General features: G+C 40.7%; 1 long non-coding RNA gene across 1 annotated transcript in view; it reads right to left on the bottom strand.

Annotated features, from left to right (window-relative positions):
* The window catches only part of LOC116442172, a 35,980-nt gene extending 16,575 nt beyond the window's left edge, over positions 1 to 19,405 (bottom strand). Inside the window, exon 1 of the long non-coding RNA XR_004239429.1 lies at positions 18,916 to 19,405. This is a non-coding gene — a long non-coding RNA (uncharacterized LOC116442172). The remainder of the gene's footprint in view (positions 1 to 18,915) is intronic.
* Between the last annotated feature and the right edge of the window lie 1,801 nt (positions 19,406 to 21,206).

Raw genomic sequence — 21,206 nt, 5'->3', positions numbered from 1 at the left:
CGGAAATGGAGTGCATTTTCCCACTGTGGAAATTCCCATTAGGGTTTACTTATATACCCAAAGTAGCTTCAGAGATTTTTAGAGAACTTTACTTTTAAGGTAGAAAACTTATCCAGAACTTGGCAGGACATGTATCTCAAGTGTTTCAAGGGGGATGACAGTGTTTCTGTATATTTGTTGTTTTCACCTACAGAATGAAGAAAAGTTCAGCCATAAATAATTTCCAGGCTTCATGTTCTAGTAGAAATACCACCATTTCTTCAAGTAAAACCAGATTCAATGTAAAAATCATACCTTATCATTTATTCAGACCATCTGATTTATAGGTACTGCTGTGCTTGCTGCTAGCCATTCTGATGGCACCCTTGTACTTCTCTGTTACTAACACTATCTCATTTTGTGGCAATAAAATCTTGTGTGTAGCCCTTTTAATGGGCTTTCCCTCATTTTTTGGATCTAGTCACTCAAAGTCACATTCTCTACTTAAAAGAAATTCGTTTAACTAAATTAGCCATTAATTTTGACTGTACAGCACATTGCCTTTCCTTTCTCTGTATCCACATATCAGTTAGATGAGAAATACACAAAATAGAAACAGAATTGGTACCACTGTGCCATCATCCTTTTATGTTGGGTAAAAACTTTCAGGGGCAATACAGTGCCTTGAAAGAACTAAGTGGGTTGATCCTGTCTCAGGATGAGATTTTACATACGGTGCTTCTTGCCAGACAATATAAATACAAATATATATATATAAATATATATATATGTAGTATAAAAGTATACAGAATACCAGGCTGTAATCAATTTATGGAAATATTTTTTTTTCCCACCTCTTTTTCCAAGAAGGTACAGTACCCCTCTGTACACAAGGAGAATTTCTACTGAGTTGTATTCCCAGTAGTCTGGAAATCATTCTTGTCATGTGCTGCCGAAGAAGAAATGCTCATGTATTTAGTTTGTCTGGGAAGGCAGAGGCTACTAAACACAGGGCCTGGAAAAGATAGGATGTTTTGGAATTTCTAGAAAAGGACAGTGGTTTGATTTGCATAGTTTTGCTGCTGACTGGTGGCACGAAATTCGGACAGCATCTGTTTTATTGCATCACCATTACTGGACATCACGTGATATGATAAGACTGACCCACCCTGGAATGACTAATCGAGTGGGATGCTTTAAAAGGTTTTTTTCTTTTTTACAACCCTCAATTACAGAAACCACATTTTCCAGGGTAAAAAACAGTAACTTTTAAGCATGTGTGAATGTGTATGTGTGTTGTGCTTTTTGCCTTTTGGATTTTTTTTGTTTCTAACAAAAAAGGCTCTCCTGCCCACTGAAGAATTTGGTCAGAGAGACTTTTTGTTTTTAAACCTGTAGTGAATCAACATGAATCATCTAATTTTAGCCATCATCTTTACAGTTTGAAGCAGAAAGTAAGACTTAGTCCCTAGGCAAAGCAAAAATGTATTTCCTGGCTCATGCAGCTTGTCGTCCCATTTGTTTGAGATACAGAGCCACGTTACTTTTCCTGCTTTCAGCTATGCCTATTGGAACTGCAGCTACACCGTTTCCCAAGAATATGCTGGGTGCGTCAGCTAACCTTTAAATATTAAAAATGGAGAGTGGCTTTGCAAACTTATGCCAAAATGGAAAGGTGTAAGGAAACCGCAGTCTGGAACAAGAGAACTTGACGTTCCTAATGCTGAGGCCTCTCTGCATCTTTCAGCACTGAGGCCATGGGTGGTTTCTAGAAATAATACTGTGTTTGTAGCTGTGCACTGCTAGAAAATGGTTTTCAGACATACCTGTTTATAACAAAGCCCCAAGCAATAAGCAACCGTCTTTTTTCTCTTTTCCTGCTGAAATCGGCGTGCTTAACCCCTCACTGAGGTCTAGGTCACATCCTTGCAGGATCTATGTTCTGCTGACCTTGGTAGGGCTTAACTATAACATGCAGCAGCAGACTGAGTGTGGGACAGCCACCATTTATTTAAGATGTTCAGGTCTGTTTAGATCTCTTCAGTAGTTTTGTGAGAGTTTGAGAGTAAAAGTTGATGTGCACCACAGCGAAGGTCCTCTGTGTAAATTTATCATAGAGCAGATTGAAAAGACATCCTACTAGACACCACAGGGCAATAATAACTATCCTTCCAGCCTGGTTGTTTAGGCTAAGTAGAGCAGGCAAACAGCTGCTGTGCCAGGTTTTGGACTGCTGAATTTGGAGATTACTAACAGGCAGACTATGGAAAACCCCCAATCTTCACAGAGATTGAGAGGCCAGACATCAGATGTGGCAGAATCCATGATGTCTGACCATATCCATAAATAAGTTTGGGGCTTTACAGACCACCTTCATATATGACGCATATGGTCGGGGTTTTTTTTTGGTTATTGTTTCTTTGTCTTCGATAAGGTTTGAATCTACTCAAAACTGAGGAGTGGGAAGAGGGTTTTCTTTTTTTACAGCATCTATCCAATATCACTCCAAGAACATACCTCCATAATAGTTATCTGCATCTTCTAGGAGCTTCAAGGCTTTTCCTGCATGTTTTGGAAAACAAGTTTTTGGCACTAGTGTGGTGATGAACTCTGTGTTAGCAACCTGATCAGTTTTTCTCTGCTTGAACACACTGGGATGACAGAACAGACCATTGGGGCCTAAAATTTTACATGGAACAAAGTGAAGAAATGTCCTTCTTCCACCTCAATTTTATCTAAAATTCCTTCTAGCCATAGTTTTCAGGAAGTTTTCTTGGACATGAAAACAGCAACCTCATAGACAGCTTTAAGGATGAACCATCCTTTCTGTGATTTCCTAACCTGGTTCATGCACACTTTCTTGTTGTAGAGAGGGACAACATATTTTCTGTAGACCTTTATGGCACCCAAGTTACTTTAAAGAAATACAAAGACCTCCCACCCCTCTGAAAACCTCATCCTTTAACTGTCCCCAGAGGAGAAGTCTGCAGCTCTAGGGATGCCAAAATACAAGCTCTAGGGAAGTCTGGAGCTCTAGGGATGCCAAAATACAAGCAAACTCCTTTAGGCAAATCCTGGGTAAATAAAAAGACAGTGAAATGCTAGAGAACAGTTGGAAAAGCACAGCTAGGGCCTCCAGGGCTTGTATTCCTGTCAGGTATATGCTCTAAAACAGTGGAGAGGGGTTGTGGTTTGTAGCTTGTACTCAACTGGTGGATTTGAGCGGCCTTCAAGGCCTCCACAGGCTGTCAAAAGAAAACAAATGGTTGCTGCTGTGGCTGCAGCCCAGGGAATCCCTTGGGCCGCTGGTCACAGTCTTCACACCCCAAGCTTCAAACTCAGAGTAACAAAACAACTTCCAGCCCAGAGAGCTGAAGGGAGACAGGTCCTATAAAAGCATCCTAATATGTTACGGGAAGGATCCCAGCCTGCTGTAAAGGTAACAGTCTGTCTGCAAAAACCACAGGTATTTTCGGGAGTTTTCCTGATCACTGCAACAACTCCTTTGGATCTGCAAAGACACGGCTGACAGGGAGTAGAGAAAGTGCTGGACAGCCTTCACCACCTCCCACTCTGGCTGCATGGTCTTCCCAAGGGACGCCTGAAACAACAGAGCTCACATCAAGTTGGGGATCTCTAGAAAAGTTATAAACATGTCCCAAGCCTTTGCTATTTATTGAAAAGGACTGGCTTCTAGGCAAATTACCAAAGACTACCCCTAAAATAAGCTGCAGACAAAGCCCAGGATGTGTAGCAAAATCTACACACTCTCTTCTGTTTCTTCCCTAGAAACCATTATGTAGCTGAAGAATATAGCTGGAAGGTTATAAAGAATTCAAGAAGCAGTACGTAGCCCTTCTTCTTGGTGCCTAATCCTGGAATAAGGTCTGACTTCAGAAACTTTGGAGGACTAGTCAAGGTTTCAGGACAACATAAAAGACTGCCATGCCTTAGCACTCTGCCTTGAAGGGCTGAGCAGGTGAGCTCCTGCTTCCAGGGCTGCCTCCAGGACATGCATCTGCTGCCCTCTCCTTCTGCTCCTGCTGATACTGATGCTCCTCAGGTCTCAGCACAGCTTGCAGAAGGTGCCCCGGGCTGCAATTTCAGGGACCTTTTGGTCCCTATTTGCAACTCTGACAGCAGTTCCTCATCTCTTAAGGCAGGACAATATGGATTGCATGTTAAGGGCTGCTCACAGACTTAGCAGCCACAGCTTTTGGACTTCCCATTCTTTAGGACAGCAAAGTAGATTAACGTAAAGAGTTTTAAAAAATGACTTATTTATGCTCTTGTAAAAATCTGACACACATTTGGAGATACTAATGGTGTTTTTGTGCTGGCTTTTCAGTTTGTACTTTACCACAAATTTCCTATGGCTGTAAAGGCAAATACAAGCATGTAATTAGCATGGTTTTCATCATCCAGTGGCATTAACTGGCTGGTTATGGTGGCTTTTGTACTCCAGTTCCTAGCCACATTCTAACATTCACTCATAAGTTTGGTCCCTGAGTCAGACCCATAGTTCATGTCTTATCGTGGTAATGTTTCCTTTAGCTCTTCTGTACCTTGCCAACCCTGTGTCTGCTTGCAGTTACTGCATACATATGCCAAAAAAAACCCCAAAGCAAATCTTAGGGTAAGCACAGAGAAAACTCAGCATGGATAGTAGTGAATGACTGTCTTAGAAGAAATACGTGCTTTAATTAAGATTGCTATTAGATGAGCTTTTACGGTGTTGAGTAGAGTACAACAAAGCAATAGTTTTGCAGGAAAATCACAGGAAGGTAATGGAAGAGTTTGTTAAATATCCACATCCACTGACTGGAAAGGGGTCCAGCAGAAAAGAACCTGTGGTTGCTAGTCAATGACTGAATATGAGCCAGCATGTTCCTAGCTGGTCAAAAAGGCCAATGACATCCTGGCTTGTATAAAAAATAGTGTAGCCAGTGGGACAAGGGCAGTGATTGTCCCACTGTAATTGGGATTGGTGAGGCCATGCCTCAGATCCTGTGTTCTGTTCTGGGTCCCTCACTACAGGAAAGACATTGAGATGCTGGAGCATGTCCAGAGAAGGATAACAAGGCTTGGGAAGGATCTAGAGGGTAAATCATATCAGGAGAAGAGGAGGCTCAGGGGAGACCTTATTAGTCTACAACTACCTGAAAAGAGGTTGTAGCACAATGAGGATCAGCGTCTTCTCCCAGGCAACCAGTGACAGGACAAAGGGACAGTCTCAAGCTGCATCAGGGCAAGTTCAGGTCGGACATCAGGAGGAATTTCGTCACAGAAAAGGTGGTCAAGCATTGGAACAGGCTACCCAGGGAGATGGTAGAGTCACCACCCTTAGAAGTGTTCAAGAAATGACTGGACATGGCACTTGGGGCTTTGCTTTAGTTGGCATGGTGGTGTTCAGTCAAAGGTTGGACTCTATCCTGAAGGTCTTTTCCAACCTTAAAGATTCTATGTTTTATTTCCTAGCAGAAATGGTCTGGCCATGGGATAGTAGTGGAGCTCCATAGCTGTGCCGCCTCACTGGGAACAGGTGAGAGCAGTGCACAAAGAGGAAAGCAAAATCTTCCTTGCACTCCTGAGCATTTACACACAAATCTGTGCTTCACTACACTCAAAGGAGATAGAAATTGGGTTACTTTTAATATCATTCATTTGATATCATTTCCATTTTCATTTAAGGAGTAATGAATTGAGATTTTTTATGGGGATAATTAAGTTTTGATCAGTGGACAACCTCATGGCAAAGAAATGTTTTAAATCATTCACCAATCCATACACAAATAAAATATTGATTTATATTTATTAAATGATACCTCTGAAATAATATTTATCAAATTAGTAATATTTATTAAATGAGCAAATAAAATCTTTGGAATATGATTTAAAATGCTCCTTGAAAAGATGTGACTAGAGCTCTTCCAGTTGTAAGTGAAAAACATGAAAGGAATTTGATGTAAGAGCAAGCAAACTTAGCACAGTTGGACCAACCATAATAAAAGCCTTAGTGTCTTTTCATTTGGAGTGTAATGGAAGCCCATAAGTGCATGAATCTTGACACAAAACTTTAACTGCATAAGTCACAGGCTCTTTTAAGAGTGCCAGACAGCAGCAAAACCTTTTGTGCAAGGGCAGTTTTACTGTGAGCTAGAGGGGGAAGGAAGGTTCAGCAACAGAAAGCAGAAAATTAATCTCATCTTCATAAACAGTTCCTGCTCAGAAACTGTGGATTTAAATTGTCTATAATGTATAAAGACAATACAGCTGAAGAGATGAGGTTTTTTCAATATATCATTATCTGCAAGAGATAACTTTTCTACAGTGCCCTGACAAAACAGACTGACACACTAGGTGAGCTGAGTAATACAACTGGCTCTGTCACACTGCCCACTTTCCTTCCTGAACTGAAATCTGCTCCTTGAGCAAGTCTGGAAGCCAGAATTTTACAGACTAAAACATGAAGCACTGTCTGGCTTGATCAAAAGAAACATGAACCAGTGGCTTAGCATAAAGGTCTTCACATATTCTGGGATAAGACACAACCAGCCTTATCCTTCAGACTCTGACGTAGTACTACAGGATGATTCACACTAAACAGAAAAAAAATGCCAGGCAATTTATGACTACTGAGTGATCTTTCCTCTTTCCTCCCCATCCTTGCCTTTCTTCCTTCCCAGGTCCAAGAGGTTGGCTGATTTAAGCACCTGTAGAATCAAGCATATAATTTCAACTACTACTGCAATAAGTTTGAAAAGTTTTCCAGACAACAGTGTAAGCAAGCAACTGCAGTTCAGTTTCTCAGGATCATTATTTGCAATGAATTCTAGCTCAGCACCAAGGTCGCACAGTTCCTTTTGTCCATAAACCTGCTTAAACTGAAACATGGGAGCCTTGTTCCCCACCTGAATGTCTTTTAATTACTATTTTTAAGCATGTCAAGGTAGTATCTCTGAGGTTCGTTGTGAGGAGTTTTGAAATATTAATAAAAAACAGAATGAAAAAGGGTTACGGCAAGTACCCAATGCATTTGTGACCAACCCCAGTTGTTTTTAAACTCTGCTTTCTGCCCAAGCACTATACAACACTAGAAAGCTGTATAGTCTAACTTTGACTCAGGTCTGGCAGGTGGAACAGTTATATTAAAAGAAAGGCTGCAGTGCCTGGAGGTTTCATTTCCTTGTACAAACATGAGGGTACATTGGAGCATGTGGTGTTGATGATACTGTGGGGACAAAGCACAAACTACTCAGGCCATTAAAAACCCACATCCCAGACTATGCCACATGGCAGCACAGAAGAAAACCCAAGCATTTCTTGCTAACACAAACCAATTAAATTATTTTTAGCTTCTACAAAAACAAAAAACACAGCAAAAAAGCAGCCACACTGGTCACTAAGACAATAAGCATTTCTAAGATTAGCCTTGAAATTCTCTAAATACGTGCACTCCTCCCCCACCTCCCAAAAGGAAAATCATAGTAACCATTAGGGTGTCTGCATTTATGACTAAAGATCGTAACCCAAAGGCTTAGATTCAAGGTTGAAGGTTTTACTTTTCATTCGGCTGTGCAAAAGGAATGGTTTTACCTTTTAGTCCCAATACAGTGATCTATGTGGCCATTTTCAGTGACTGCATGTCTAGCAGAGTGAGATAGAGGATCTCTGATATGTTTTATTTTCTTGAGAAACAAGTTAATCTGTGTGTCTGCATATAGATATGCATACATATATAAATATGAGCATATATGTTTTTGTGTGTGTTTGCAGATGTGTATCTAAGAGTGGCATATATGGACATCAGGGACAAAATGTAAGAACAGGGGACTAGGAAAACATTCTTTCATAACCTATGAGTATGCTTAAAAGCAGCCCTGAGATTTTGGGGAGAATTGCAAAGCACAGTGCAGGTTCATACAGTGAAAATATCCACTGAATGTGCCATGATAATATTCATTAAAGAAAGACAACTTGTGAAAGATCATGGTTGGCTATCATATGGTTCCTAGAAACAGCAGACAAAAATCCAGCAGGACTTCAGATAACATGGGTAAGTGTTCTGTGACAATTTCCCCTACAGTTACAGTGGCTAAGTCCACCTTACACCTCCCAAGTTGCCCTAAAAGTGGTCTCTCTCTACAACACTGTGCTAGAAAGTTCTCCCTTTGTCTAGATTCTGCTGGTCACTGGCTCTCTCCCCCTCCCATCCCTTTTCCCATTGGCCCCTGTTATGTCACTCAACCTTGCCTCTGCCCCCTAGCCCTCAGACTATTGCTTTTGGATGCTCTGCCCGCCTTTGGGAGCTCTCGGGACAAAACCGGCGCAGGCGTTCGGTTTTGGGTTCTTCATGCCTCTGTTCCCTTCGGGCTGTTGCCATTAAACGCCTCGGAATTGCAGGCAGAGAGCCCCTCTCGCCTCTCTGTCTCCGGTTCGTGCACAGCCTGTGGGTGTGAGCGGCTGCTCGCCACCACCTGCGAAGCTGAGATCGTGAGCACGCGTGGGTGCTACGAGAGCGCTGCCTGAGCGTGTCCACGAGGGACCCTGTGGGATAAACGTGGCATCAATCCGCCGAAGCCCGCACTCTATGCCCTACCATTATAAAAGGTGAAATTCCTGTTCCATTAACATGCAGTGCCATGAGCTGCATTACTTCTACGACCTGAAATTTAGCTTGGTGATGGCCGTTGTAAATTTTGCAGAAGTAAATACATAATTATATTTTTTTTAACTCTTTGCATCCAGCACCAGCATGTAGTTCTCAGAACTTCCAGCTTAAGCGATCACCCTTTGCCTTGCAGAGGTCTGGCTGATGGCCTGGGTCAAAGGCAGCTCCCCTCTGAGGGCCCAGGGTGTCTGGCTGGATGGCTCACAGAGGAATCTTTGGAGAGCTGATGCACATGGACCAGTGGGCGGCCCTACATAGACCTAATTCATGTCTCTAGTTACTGTTTTTTGGGATGTTTCACTAGAAAATCATTGGGTTCCTAAAGGAGGGGTATTTACTACTCTGTGGGGAAAACCATAGGCAAGTCCACTGTGCACAGCATGCCTGGAGTGAATGGCCACCCTGATTAGAGGCTGAAGACATAGATTAGGAAAACATTGGGCAAAGAGGGTTTTTTAAGAAAGGAAAAGACTCCATTTAGGAAACCTTCATTTTTTATGTGGCAAGGACTCTGTGTGGATCCCACATGCCACTGCACCCTCTTTAGGGAAATCACTGACTGACATGGACTGCTACAAGGTCCACCCCAACCATCGTGGCTAGAGGAAATAACTAGAGAAGAGCAGAGCAAGCAAGCCAGACAGATGCAAAGATGTGCAACACAGGAAATGGGCTTTCATGGTGAAAAGCACAACCAGTGGGGAACCTTGGTGCAGTAAAGCTCAGTAACAGTAGGTCTCTATGGCCTGTGACAGACTTCTTTCCGCACCACAGTACCCAAGAGGTAAAAAATAATTTGCAGCCATATATCCTCCACAACCAGTCTTCTGTGTGGGATGACATATGGGGCAGGATACATTTTTCTGGAGAACCGTCGCTAGGTAGGTCAGTCATCACCAAGACCTTTATTGGAAGTAAATATGTGCAACAAGACATTATTCTTGGGACATTCATTGATGCTTCTCTGGTGGTTTTGGAAGAGCTTGTGTTTTGCTTCTCATGCCCCTTTCCGTGGTTTATGTTTCTTGCCATTGAGACAGTTCCGTGTCTTCATGGGCAAGGCTTGGGTCAGCAGCATCTGCTCCTCCAGCTCTACCTGAGCAGCAAGGGAAGGAAATCACTGCCCTCTCCTGTGCCAACTCCTCTCATCTCCCGCTGCTAGCACAGCAGCACTGCCTGGCATGTGCAGTGATTTTCTGTGCAGGCTAGGTAAGCCTTGCCCACTCAGTTGATACATCTCAGCAACACAGAGGGATATATTTTCTCTCCATTTTCTGCACCAAGAACTTGATATTGGCTGTTCCTGTGATGATCATAAAGAAACCAAACCTAAGTCCATCGTTACATTGTGCTGTCTGGTCTTTCAACTTCTGGTGGTTACAGGCTATGAATCCTCTAAATTTGTCTGTTCTTTCAGTTTCTTGGTTGTTAGTTCCTTTCCTAACAGTGGTAGTATGCTTCAAATCTGAACCTCCTCCTTGTTATCCCTGATGCTTTGCAGTGACAGTATTTATTTTTTCAAATTACAGGGGTTTTGTTATTAGGAGAACACTTTGAATAAAAGTGCCTTCTGGAAGAAAACATGGCAAGTTCAGTGCATGAAATAAACACCATATACCATGCCACTGATTACAAGACTATCCAAGCAAGTTCCTGAACACCCTTTTAAAATACTTTGTTAGAAAAGCAGTTTTGTTAGACCACTGGCTTTGAAATCTAATTTCATGGAATCTGTCTGAGCAATCACTTCCTTAGCAAAGGCTGATCAAAGATGTCAAAACCCAATAGCCAGTCCATAGAATATACGTCATAAAGATACCTAATACAGATCTTTAAAAGAAAAATAATTATAATTAATCAGCTACATTAATGCTTTCTTTGTTTAGGATTTTAATTTCACTTGAGTGAGTTTCAAGTCTCCCTTCAGTTCATGCCAGAATATGGTCTAAAATCCTGGCCTGACAATTCATGTTGCTGACTCCAGGGAAAATGGAGCTGCTTATTCTAATTAAAACAATTTATTCAATAGTCTGGGTTTACAATTATTTCTGAAGACCAGCAATTTCATGGATTTTATCTGCCTTTTGCTTCAAATTTAGTGATGACTCTGCTGTCTGTCTTCCGACCTCATCCTTCAACACCCTGCTCTCCCAGTGAGTCATTTCAGAAAATTCCCCGGCAATTGTCTGGTGTACTGATTTATGTCTAACTATGGGAGCAGCTGCCTGGGCTGCTGCTGTCTATCAAGCATGGCACTTATTTTAATGGGTCAATTGCACAGGTATCATCTATGAACCCATTTAACACTTTTCTTATTTCTGCATCTAATCATATTAAAATTTCCATTGTGAAAAACTTAACATAATATCAGAATAATTCTTACTGGTTTTTTAATGTTAAAGAATCCATTTCTTTTAATCCCATAGTATTGTATTTCATTGCTGGTGTATATTTTTTGTAGAACAAAGGTATTAAAAATTCATTATATTCTATTTAACAAGAAAAATGGCTTCAACATTCTTAGTTACACTTAATTTTTAAATTTTATGAAACTTAAAAATATTAATGTATTTTATGCCTGAGACTTTGTAATAAGCTAAGGGAAAGCTTCTATTGCCCTCTGTGTTGTATACGCAGGCCATACCAACCATGTGAGTATATAGTCTCCCTTTGTGACCAAAAGGCCTCTCAGAAATATTTTTTTGCCACAACCAATATAAAGTTTCCAACCTCACTTTGACCACTGGAAAACAAATAGATTTATTTTATGCCTAATCGTTGTAACAAGACCCTATGTCCACATTGTGATATTTTGTTCTGGTTTCCTCCGTAGCAAATGATGGGATGAAGCATAGTTAATCTCGAAAGGGTTAAAGATTATAAATGAAGCATCTGGTTAATTATGCTTCATGGAAGTTATAAGCATATTGTCCAGATACAAAACCCCAAAACCTTTATTCAAAACCCTGGAGGTAATATCCTGTTGCTCTCGGTGTAACATTTCCCATTTTATAGTCCCTGACTATAAATTTATATGAATTTGTGCGTTACCTTTTTTCTAAGTGAAGGGATTTGAGGTTCTGTAACATACGCTTTTAAAGGGAAAGAATAAATTTGCATTTAAAATATTTTCATATACAAAACTGATTAAGTCCTTTTAGCTAGGACAAATCTCAAATGTGTTCCAACAAACTTTAGGTGTAACAGCAGTACTTGCCCCAAGGGTTTCTTGAGCAAAGAGGAAAACTCAGTTTCCTCACCCAAACCAAAAAGATGTAAGACATTCAAGAAAGCAAACGAACTGTGGAGACAATGGACAACTTCAGCATCCTTGGCCTGGAAGGGCATAGAAAGCGACATCTGGAGAACTGGCTTAAAAGTTTCAGCAGTTGGGCAGGATTTAGTGACAAAGCCGAAACTCCACATCAGAATTCAGATCTCTCATATGTGTTTTCTGCCAAAATTTATTTAGACATCTGAAGCACAGAAGATCCCATAAAAAAATTACAAGGTGTGATCAACTTCTGTCAAATGGATGGGTACCAGGAGAACTTCCTAAAGTCAGACATGTCGTGAAAATACTGACAAATCTGAAGACGGGTGTTTCTAAAGCCTAGACAGAAGTGGCTGATAGAAATAAGTCATTCAGATTCTTCAGCACCAGAGACGTAACAAGAAAAAGAAGACTGGATCTGCATCTGGTGTCTAAAAAGAAAAAAACAATTTTTTTCAATAGTATATTTGCAGATGATGGAGGACAAGAAGAAGCTGAGGCTGAGCAAGTTTGTCATGGAACTGAGCAGCTACACACCATAGCTTGAAGATGATGGTCCCAGGCCTAAGAGCAGGGAGCCAGGGAATACTTTGCTACCCTGCACCTCTCTAATAATTATTACTAACAACACTACTTTGGTGCTTACCAAACTCTCATGTGACTGCAATATCCACTGCTTTCTCAGCCTGTCACTGACCATGCAGACACGGTTACTATCCCATTGTTACCCAGTACTCCACAACCAGCTGGTCACAAACTTATTCATCTGCAGATCCACGTTCTTTGTTTATCCTCCCTCTCATCCAGACTTAGAATGGAGCATAACTCCAGCTTTGGCAACAGACAAAATTGAGAACTGTCAGTGCTAGGGTTTTTTGGAGATAAAATTTGTTTTCCTGCCTTCTGTTCTAGACATTTCTCTTTTAGTGATCACAGCCACATCACGAAACATCTGTTTCAGCTCCTTCAGCACCCACAGGTATCTCCATGTCCCTAAGTTCTACCAAACGCCCTGATGCATGCGACAGAAGGACAAATAAACGATGGTTGGGAAATGCATTAGGAAATTCCACTAGCAAGTTCCAGGCTGGCACAAAAAGATAAAAGGCGTTATTTTGATTGCTACATTCTTCAGTAAAGGCAGTTTTATCACCCTCAGTTTCAGCAGTGAGCAGTTCAAACCAACAGGAATTTATTAACAACACTCTGAGCACTTCATTTCTTCAGAGAGATTTGTAACAGCAGTGTCTAGTTCTCATCTGTCCCATGGGGTTTCTCTTGCAGAGAGAGGTGTCTGCTTTTCCTCACAGCCCACACATGAGCAAGTAAAGCTCTTCATTCCCTCCCTCCATGTCTGATATTTATTCACAGTGCAGCGGGGTGGAGTGAACTCAGCAGCCTGGGGGCCATTTGCTGGGCCTGGGTGCTCCTCCTGGGGGTATTACCCTCCACCCTACATTATGATACTCTTAATATTTTGGTAAACGTGACTGGCTAAAGATGATGGATACTGATATTTATTTGGCAACTAGTGTATTGATAACCATTTGTTTCTCCATGCTGCTAGTCCAACAACCTGCTGTTGGGCTTAATCTTACTTTCCAATTTTATTTTTTTTTTAAAGTTTTGTAGTGTGTGCTAAGGCTTGTGTAAGTATAACATAAATGGAGCTGGAACATATCTGCCCTTTGGACTCGGCACTTACTCTTCCCAGAAAGTCTATCTTATTATTTCTGTTCAAGAATACATGAAGTTGGCTGCATGCCTGGATCTGCATCTGGTGTCTAAAAAGAAAAAAACAATTTTTTTCAATAGTATATTTGCAGATGATGGAGGACAAGAAGAAGCTGAGGCTGAGCAAGTTTGTCATGGAACTGAGCAGCTACACACCATAGCTTGAAGATGGTCCCAGGCCTAAGAGCAGGGAGCCAGGGAATACAACTCTTTCCTTGTGTACACATCCTTGTAAAAACAAACTCTGGTAGACTAGAATGTGTTGGGTCTTTTTAAAGATCCCACCACCTTCTGATTATATTTTTTTGTTACTTTGCTTGTAGAATTCCTCCAGACAGGTGGAGCAAAGTTCATTCTCCATAAACTAAGGAAGGTTTGGCCAACCTGCCACTTCTACTGAGGATATCTCTTAAGGGTATGGAGGTAGTCCCTTGACACCACACGTCTATCACACTTCTGCCCTGAAAAGAAGCTGAAGAAAAGGTCTGGTGTCCCCGATCTCTTGGGTAATCAAGACAGCATGAGTGAAACATGTACTTAACTAATCCACAGCCATACTTAACTAATCTCACTTACTGTAGTGAGAGTGTTTTGCATAGTGTCAGCGTCTTGGCTAGCTAATAACTAACCTGTAATAACTATCCTGTTCTTACCACAGGATGTGCAGCCTCCTAATTTTTGCGGGATAGATGATCAGTTTTCTCAGGATGGGTATTTCCATGGATGGGATCCTGTTTTGCTCAAGTATGTCTCTGTGAAGAAAAACTCAGTCCTTTCCCAGGCTTGAGATCTGCACTGAAGAGGAAGACAGTGTTCAGCCTTCTGTAACTATTGACCAAGTGAATGTTTCTTTCCTCTGGCTGTTATTTAGCCATGATTATCCATCTGATTCTTCAGTCACTCTCAGTCCTAGCATTACTTTGGATGCCTAATTAGGGAAATCAATGTCCCCATGACTTTCAACATAGCTTTATAGTAGAAATGTCTGTTCCAAATATTAACTATGTATTGTGGCCATGATATATTGTGGATGTAGTTCTCTAAATTCACTCTAAAATAACCCAGAGAAAGAACAGATGGAAAAGATTTTTAAAGTCTTCATACCAAATCCCAAGAAATTTCCAGAAACTGTGTCAGTCAGTATAACAAGCAACTGCACTCACAGTTCTTCCTTTTTGAAAGATTTGATATTGTATGCATAGGACTTCTTAATCCTGTATTGCATTTCTACAGCTTTTGAAGTCTCATTTAAACTTTGGAAAGTGAAGTTATTGGAAACTTGGCTATTCCCTTTTATTTGATGGCCAACCAAAATACTGGATATGTCTTGTCAGATGTAAATGATAGGATAGTATGTTGTGATGTGTGTATTTAAGCAACCAAATCCTTGTTTGTAGAGGTTTTATGTTGACATGGCAATCATGCACCACTTCATCAGTAATTTCACTCCCAAACCAGGGTAATTATAATAAAACACAATAGAGTAGAACCAAGCCACAACTGAAACTTTAGCTTTCTATCCTGTCCCATCACTTGTGAATGAGATGTGAAAAGTTCAGGCTTACCGTAACTCTTTCCTAGTGACCAATACACAGGATTTCAAACAATAAAAACAAAAATTTTCTTACTGCTTTGGGGTTTTTTTCTCAAGCAGAAGGGCCTATAAAAACACTGCCATAATTCTATAGAACCTCATTTTATGGCTTGCCCATCTCTTTTAAAGCTTCCTTTCCTGATTGTCTTTCTGTATGGTGCCTGTCTGATGAAACATGCTTCGCTGAACTCCTCTTTACTAAGGTACCTACTAAATAGAAAAGTTTCTGATACATTTCCATTTACCCATACAATAATTTTTTTCTCTACAGCTTTGTTGCTTTATTATTTGTACTTCTGGCAGCCTTGCCATCCATAAACAGTACCTCAGCTGCATCTGTTAGCCTTGTGAATTTAGGGCACAGATAAAAAATTTACTTCACTGCTGTGGTGCTTTCATTCTTATATCAGAATAACCAACACACCTGAGGCAGTCTGGTTCCCCTTCAAAAAGCAACAGCATTGCCATGTCCATGCCAAGTAAGTTGTTCTCACTGATTTTCAGAATTAGATAACATAAATAAAAATACAAGGGAATTTCTTAATACTTCACCACCAGTTAAAGAAATAAAAATGTTTCTCTCATTATCCCTAAAGGTATCATAAGTTATATCTTCAAAATAAGAAGAGGAAAGGTTTGGGTTACACATGCGGCTTAGGCTGAAGGAACATTAAGTAAGCTTACTTTGGCCCTGATACATTCATATTGCAATGTTTGTTACTCTTTGATTCATCCGAAATCTCTTTCTAAGGACAAACAGTAGCTTTAACCAGAGCAGAACTATACCCATTCCCTGTACCATGCCAAAAAAAAAAAAAAAAAAAATAATGCAGGCTTAGATCCCAAGGGCTGGGAAAAAAATAATTCAGCTCTAGTTCTTCTACATAGAGAGTCAGGCAGATAATACTTTTAAAACAAACTTTGTCTGAGAATTTCTCCTTTGGAAGCTGAGATCTCTTTGAAGGCTGTAACCTGGTGCTCAGAACATGGTCTACTGCTGCTGACTGCAGATTTGAGCTCTTTACCACCACCTGATGGGAACACATCTATGGAAATTTGTGAAAGCATTTAGCAGAAGTGCATGCACATTTCTGCAGTTGTCCATTCATGGACCTTTACGTATTCTTGCTATAAAAATCAGTAAGACACTTAAAGATACTTAAAAATTAATTACAGCTGAATGCAACTTCTGCATGAAAGGGAATAAAAGACAGGATCTAAGTATCACATTTACTATGTGTATATGGAGCTGTAGTCTATTCATTTGTCTAAACCCCTTTTTGAATTAATCACCTTGAACTGCCTTTCTTCCCCTGCCTCTCAGTCTCTGTCCCAGAGCTGCATAAATTGTGGCCTATTAACTTTTCAGTCTTCATATGTAACTTTCAAATTTATTATTTTATTTGGTACAAGAGTAAGCTAAGTATTCTTTTCTTCAACAAATTCTTCACTTGTTGAATTATTGTTCAAGAAAAATCCACCTATGAGAGTCTCTGTTCCAGCCCTCCTGAAATCTAGCTACCACCTTCAAACACAAGTTAACTTTGCCTGCATCTTAAGGAGCTCAGCATAGGGGTTTTCAAATGCTGTATCTTTGAAGAAGGTCCTAGGAATGTTTTCTGCCAACACAGTGATTAAAAAAACAGAGGTGAGGATGTTTTCCAAAGCTTCCCAAGACCTGAAATGAGCCGAGGATGGATGGACCCTCTGCACCTCTTCACCAGCCAATGCATCTGCAGAACACTGTAGGCTTGGTAGTAATGCACCCAGGTGCCCAACACTCTTACAGGCAACATCTGCTGCCACACGTGGTCAGACCCCAGCTTTTGGCAGAGCTGCTGCACGGTGTGGGAAAGGTGTAAGTTGTCAAAGCCACTGTGCAGCGGCAGGTGCCAGCTTTGAGCTGAATAACCACCCATTAATCGCCTGCACGTTTCTTCCCCTCAAGGGCTATCTCTGAAAGAGAACAAGACAGTCATTCCCAGCGAGGAAGTAACTGTGAACACACTTGGGAAATGCATAATTGCAGCATGATCCTAGTGTAAACAAGAGGAAAGAAGTCACTGAACTCAGGACGACGAGATCTTTTCCATCAGCTCTTGTTTTGTGAGTGCCGCGCCCATCACATCCTCACTGGCCTATAGGTGTGTGGCAGGATGTAACACTGCCCAAGGCAGGAGGGTTTCAAGAGATGTTTGGTGAGGTGTTCCTGAGCAAAAGAGGCTGCTGTGAATGAAGCCACAACCCTGGCAACAACTCCAATCAAGTTCAAAATCAAAACCTGTCCCCCCAAAAGAGATGTAGTTTTGTGGGCTCAACACCATGAGATGATTCAATGGTTTCTCCTGTGTGCTGGAAAGGGAATTAGCTGTGTTTCCTAAATGAACTACCAGTCAAAACATACCTCAAAAATCATATCCAGCTCCCACAGTCAATGACAAAGATTGCAGCCCACAGCTGCCTACACTGCTCTATGACCTTTACCTAACAGATGGAATTTCCCACTGTAACAAGGACAGTTCTATGTTTCCATGATAGGCTGAAAAAACCAAGCATTTCCTTCCCCATTTCTGTAGTATGGAGCAGAGTTCAATACAGCATAGAAGAGCAGCCTCTCTTCCTTTTCAAGTAGCTCTACCAAGCACATGACTTTGCAACTGAAATAATTAGCGTTATCATAAAGAATCTCAAGCTGTCAGTGCTTTATCTTTACAGTCTCCTTAATGTCAAAGTAGTTTCTTCTAGGAATTTAATTCCTCAGGTTTAAGAATTCTTAGTCAAAAATGCAAATTAATGTCAGCATCTTCTTAAGGTATAGAAAAGCTTAATTTTCTAAAGCTAAGGTTAGATTTTTGAAGTTGACAGTCTTGTTACCTTTTTAACTTGCATTCTCTTATCTATATATTGCCTATATGAATAGCATTCTCTCAATTGCATCATTTGTATAAGATTATACAAAATACATCTCTGTAAGAATCTGTATGATTTTAAAATTGCAGGACCGTTTACTGCAAATAAATTACAGTGGAATGTAACCACAAAATAAAAGGGAATAAAATGTGGTCTCTACACTTACATATGAATCATCTTTCTCTAATACCTAAGTGAAGATTATGCTCTCAATGACTGTTTAGTTAATTTCTTTATCCAAATTAATTGACATGGGTACAAATTACTGTGAAATGCAATATGTTTTCACTAACTTAAGAATCCTTTAATGTCTGTAATGCATGTGAATTTGACCTATTCCATACAGCCCTGTTTTCTGAAAATTGCAGTCCACTGTGACACAAATGATGAAAACACCTCCTCTAATAAAAAGATGGCTGCGTAACACTAAGGGTTTCCCTTGCAGTGTGTTATTTCCTGGAAACACTCCTGGACAAAAACCTGGAAATAATATTTCCTGTTCTTTTTTAAAGCATCTACAAGAGGTAACTCGAATACAGTTGTTGTGGGTCAGACAGTATTTTTTAAATTTTCATAGATTTCTTTTTTCTTTCTCTTTATAGCTCAATGTTTTGGGGTTGCTAGACTGAACTCTAAGAACAAGAATAGCGCAGTGTTTCATCTGGGACGACAACCAAACAAACGCTGACAAGATATTTCACACATCTGAAGGCCTTTTGTCAGCGCGTGCTGTTCTTACGTAAGTCATCTCACCTCCAGCATCCAGCTTCTGCATAAATGAATCTCTGACTTCCATCCTTTCCAGGATATCTTTTTGCTTGATGGGAGAGGCCGCTTTTTCTTGTAAGTCAGTGTTTATCTCTGTGCTGGGCCACAGGTTGATGCCTGTCACGGTCGCTTCGTACCACGAACACAGCGGTGTCTCCGCGTACGGAGAGGATGTTCCGGAGCAGCGCCGGCACCGCCGAAATCCATCTCTGCCTCCTGGGATGCGCTGGCGGGAGCAGGAGGTGCAGCACGCCGGGCTGCCCAGGAGAGGGGGCTGGCTGCCCGACCCGCCAGCTCTTCCCGAGCCTTTCCCGGGAGAGGCGGAACCCCTGGAAGCCTGAGCTGCGCCTCACCGACAGCGGCTCCCGGGCTCCTTAACAGCGCGTTACATGCTGTGGAATATCCCTTTGGCCGGTTCGGGTCAGCTGCCCTGGCTGTGCTTCCTCCCAGCTTCTCGTGCACCTGCTCCCTGGCAGAGCATGGGAAACTGAAAAGTCCTTGGCTCAGAGTAAGCAGTGCTCAGCAACACCTAAACCATCAGTGTGCTATCAACATTACTCTCATACTGAATCCAAACCACAGCACTGTAACAGTTACTAAGACGGAAATTAACTCTATCACAGCCAAAAGCAGGGTATGTGCTTTATATCCCACTCAAGCCAGAAGGGCCTTTACAAGGGACTAATCTGAAGAAAAAGGTGCTGTGCCAGGTCCTGAATGGTAGCTTCAGAAAGAGCATCTCATTTTGGAGTGACTCACGTAACAATACCCAGCTGAAAATGAATCCGATATATCAATGAAGTCCATGTGTATTATTTTAGAAAACAAACCTAAACTGCATGGGAATTGCACAAGAAAAAGCCGTTGTAGGAACAATAAAGGAGGTGGAAAAGAGTACATGTCATTTTCCAGATAGGAGTGAGTTAAAAAAACAGAATACACAATCTTCCAAAAGTTTGATTACAGAAAATCAAAAGATGGATTCTGCGGTTTATTCTGTTGGTTTTGTGCATATTGTTTTGGCAGAAAGGACTGTATATATTTTAAAACATAATACCAAGCTATGTGACCATGTGCTAAAGCATGGAGGAAAACTAAAAGGATGAGGTTTAGTCATTTCAAATTTTCAGTTTCCTTGCCACTTGCATAATTCTCTTTGTCTCATTTTTCATTTGCATGATGTAGTACTTTTTCATCCACTCACTCAGAATTCCCCACACGTGTTTTTTTCAGAAAAGCATTTGTCATTCAAACAGTAACAATATATTTTATGTTAGTGGTGTTCCTATTAGGTCATCTTTAAAGAAAAACAGACAGGAGGAAGAGGGGAGAGGAAACAAGGGCTAGAGGAACCTACTCACTCCAAAGCAATTTAAGATGAAAATACCAGACAGCAGCTTCTTCAGCATCACTTTAAATGGTTTTGAATGCCTTTTGCCAACACACCCTTCAAAGTAATAATTTTGGTGAAGCAACATGTCAGCATTTTCAACCTTTTTATACCTGACACTGCTTTACACATTATTTCCTTAAAGTTCAGTATTTTTATGTTCAGAAAATGGTCTTGGGCATAACTGGAGGCTGAGAACTTTGCACATACGCAAATTATCCATTAAACAGTTGGGGGTTTGTTATACTGCATCGTTAACCTAAATCTAAAATTTGACAAACATTGACTCTCTACTGAGATGATGATAGTCATACTGATAATATCATAACTGCAAATCTGTTTATTGAAGGTTACAACTGTACTTTGTTAGTCTGCTGTCTCAGGCTTTGCAGGATGAACATTATAAATATTCCCTGGGTAAAGTCCAGTTTGGTGAAAAAGTTGCCTTGCTTACATAGCAGTTCTGTACAATAATCTAGACATATTTCCTCTTCTAGCAGAATAAAATGTAACAAAGGGTCACTCTTAAAATCTCTGGTCAAGGGTGGTGGGGTTTTTTTTCTTTTCCTAATTTTTTACTTCTCATTTTTCACTTAAACATTTTAGTTTCAATAGATCTAGTCACATGAATGGCAAAAATAATGTCTCTCTTTTAAAGCTTCATGAAACTACCAGATCTGTATTTGGTCCTACAAGCATATAAATATATTCCTAAGGTTAACATTAGTAGATATGTTTTCATGTATAAAGAAACTTGTTTAGGTGGAAACCATGGACAGTTAAACACAGAAATACATAAAAACAGATAAAAGAAAATTAAGCATATATAGTAGTTTATGCACAAAAATATAGCTAAAAATGGGGCAATTATTGATGTATATAGGGA

This window comes from Corvus moneduloides, chromosome 1 (genome assembly GCF_009650955.1).
Source record: "Corvus moneduloides isolate bCorMon1 chromosome 1, bCorMon1.pri, whole genome shotgun sequence".
Taxonomy (NCBI): Eukaryota; Metazoa; Chordata; class Aves; order Passeriformes; family Corvidae; genus Corvus; species Corvus moneduloides.
This window is presented reverse-complemented; position numbering and strand designations above follow the sequence as displayed.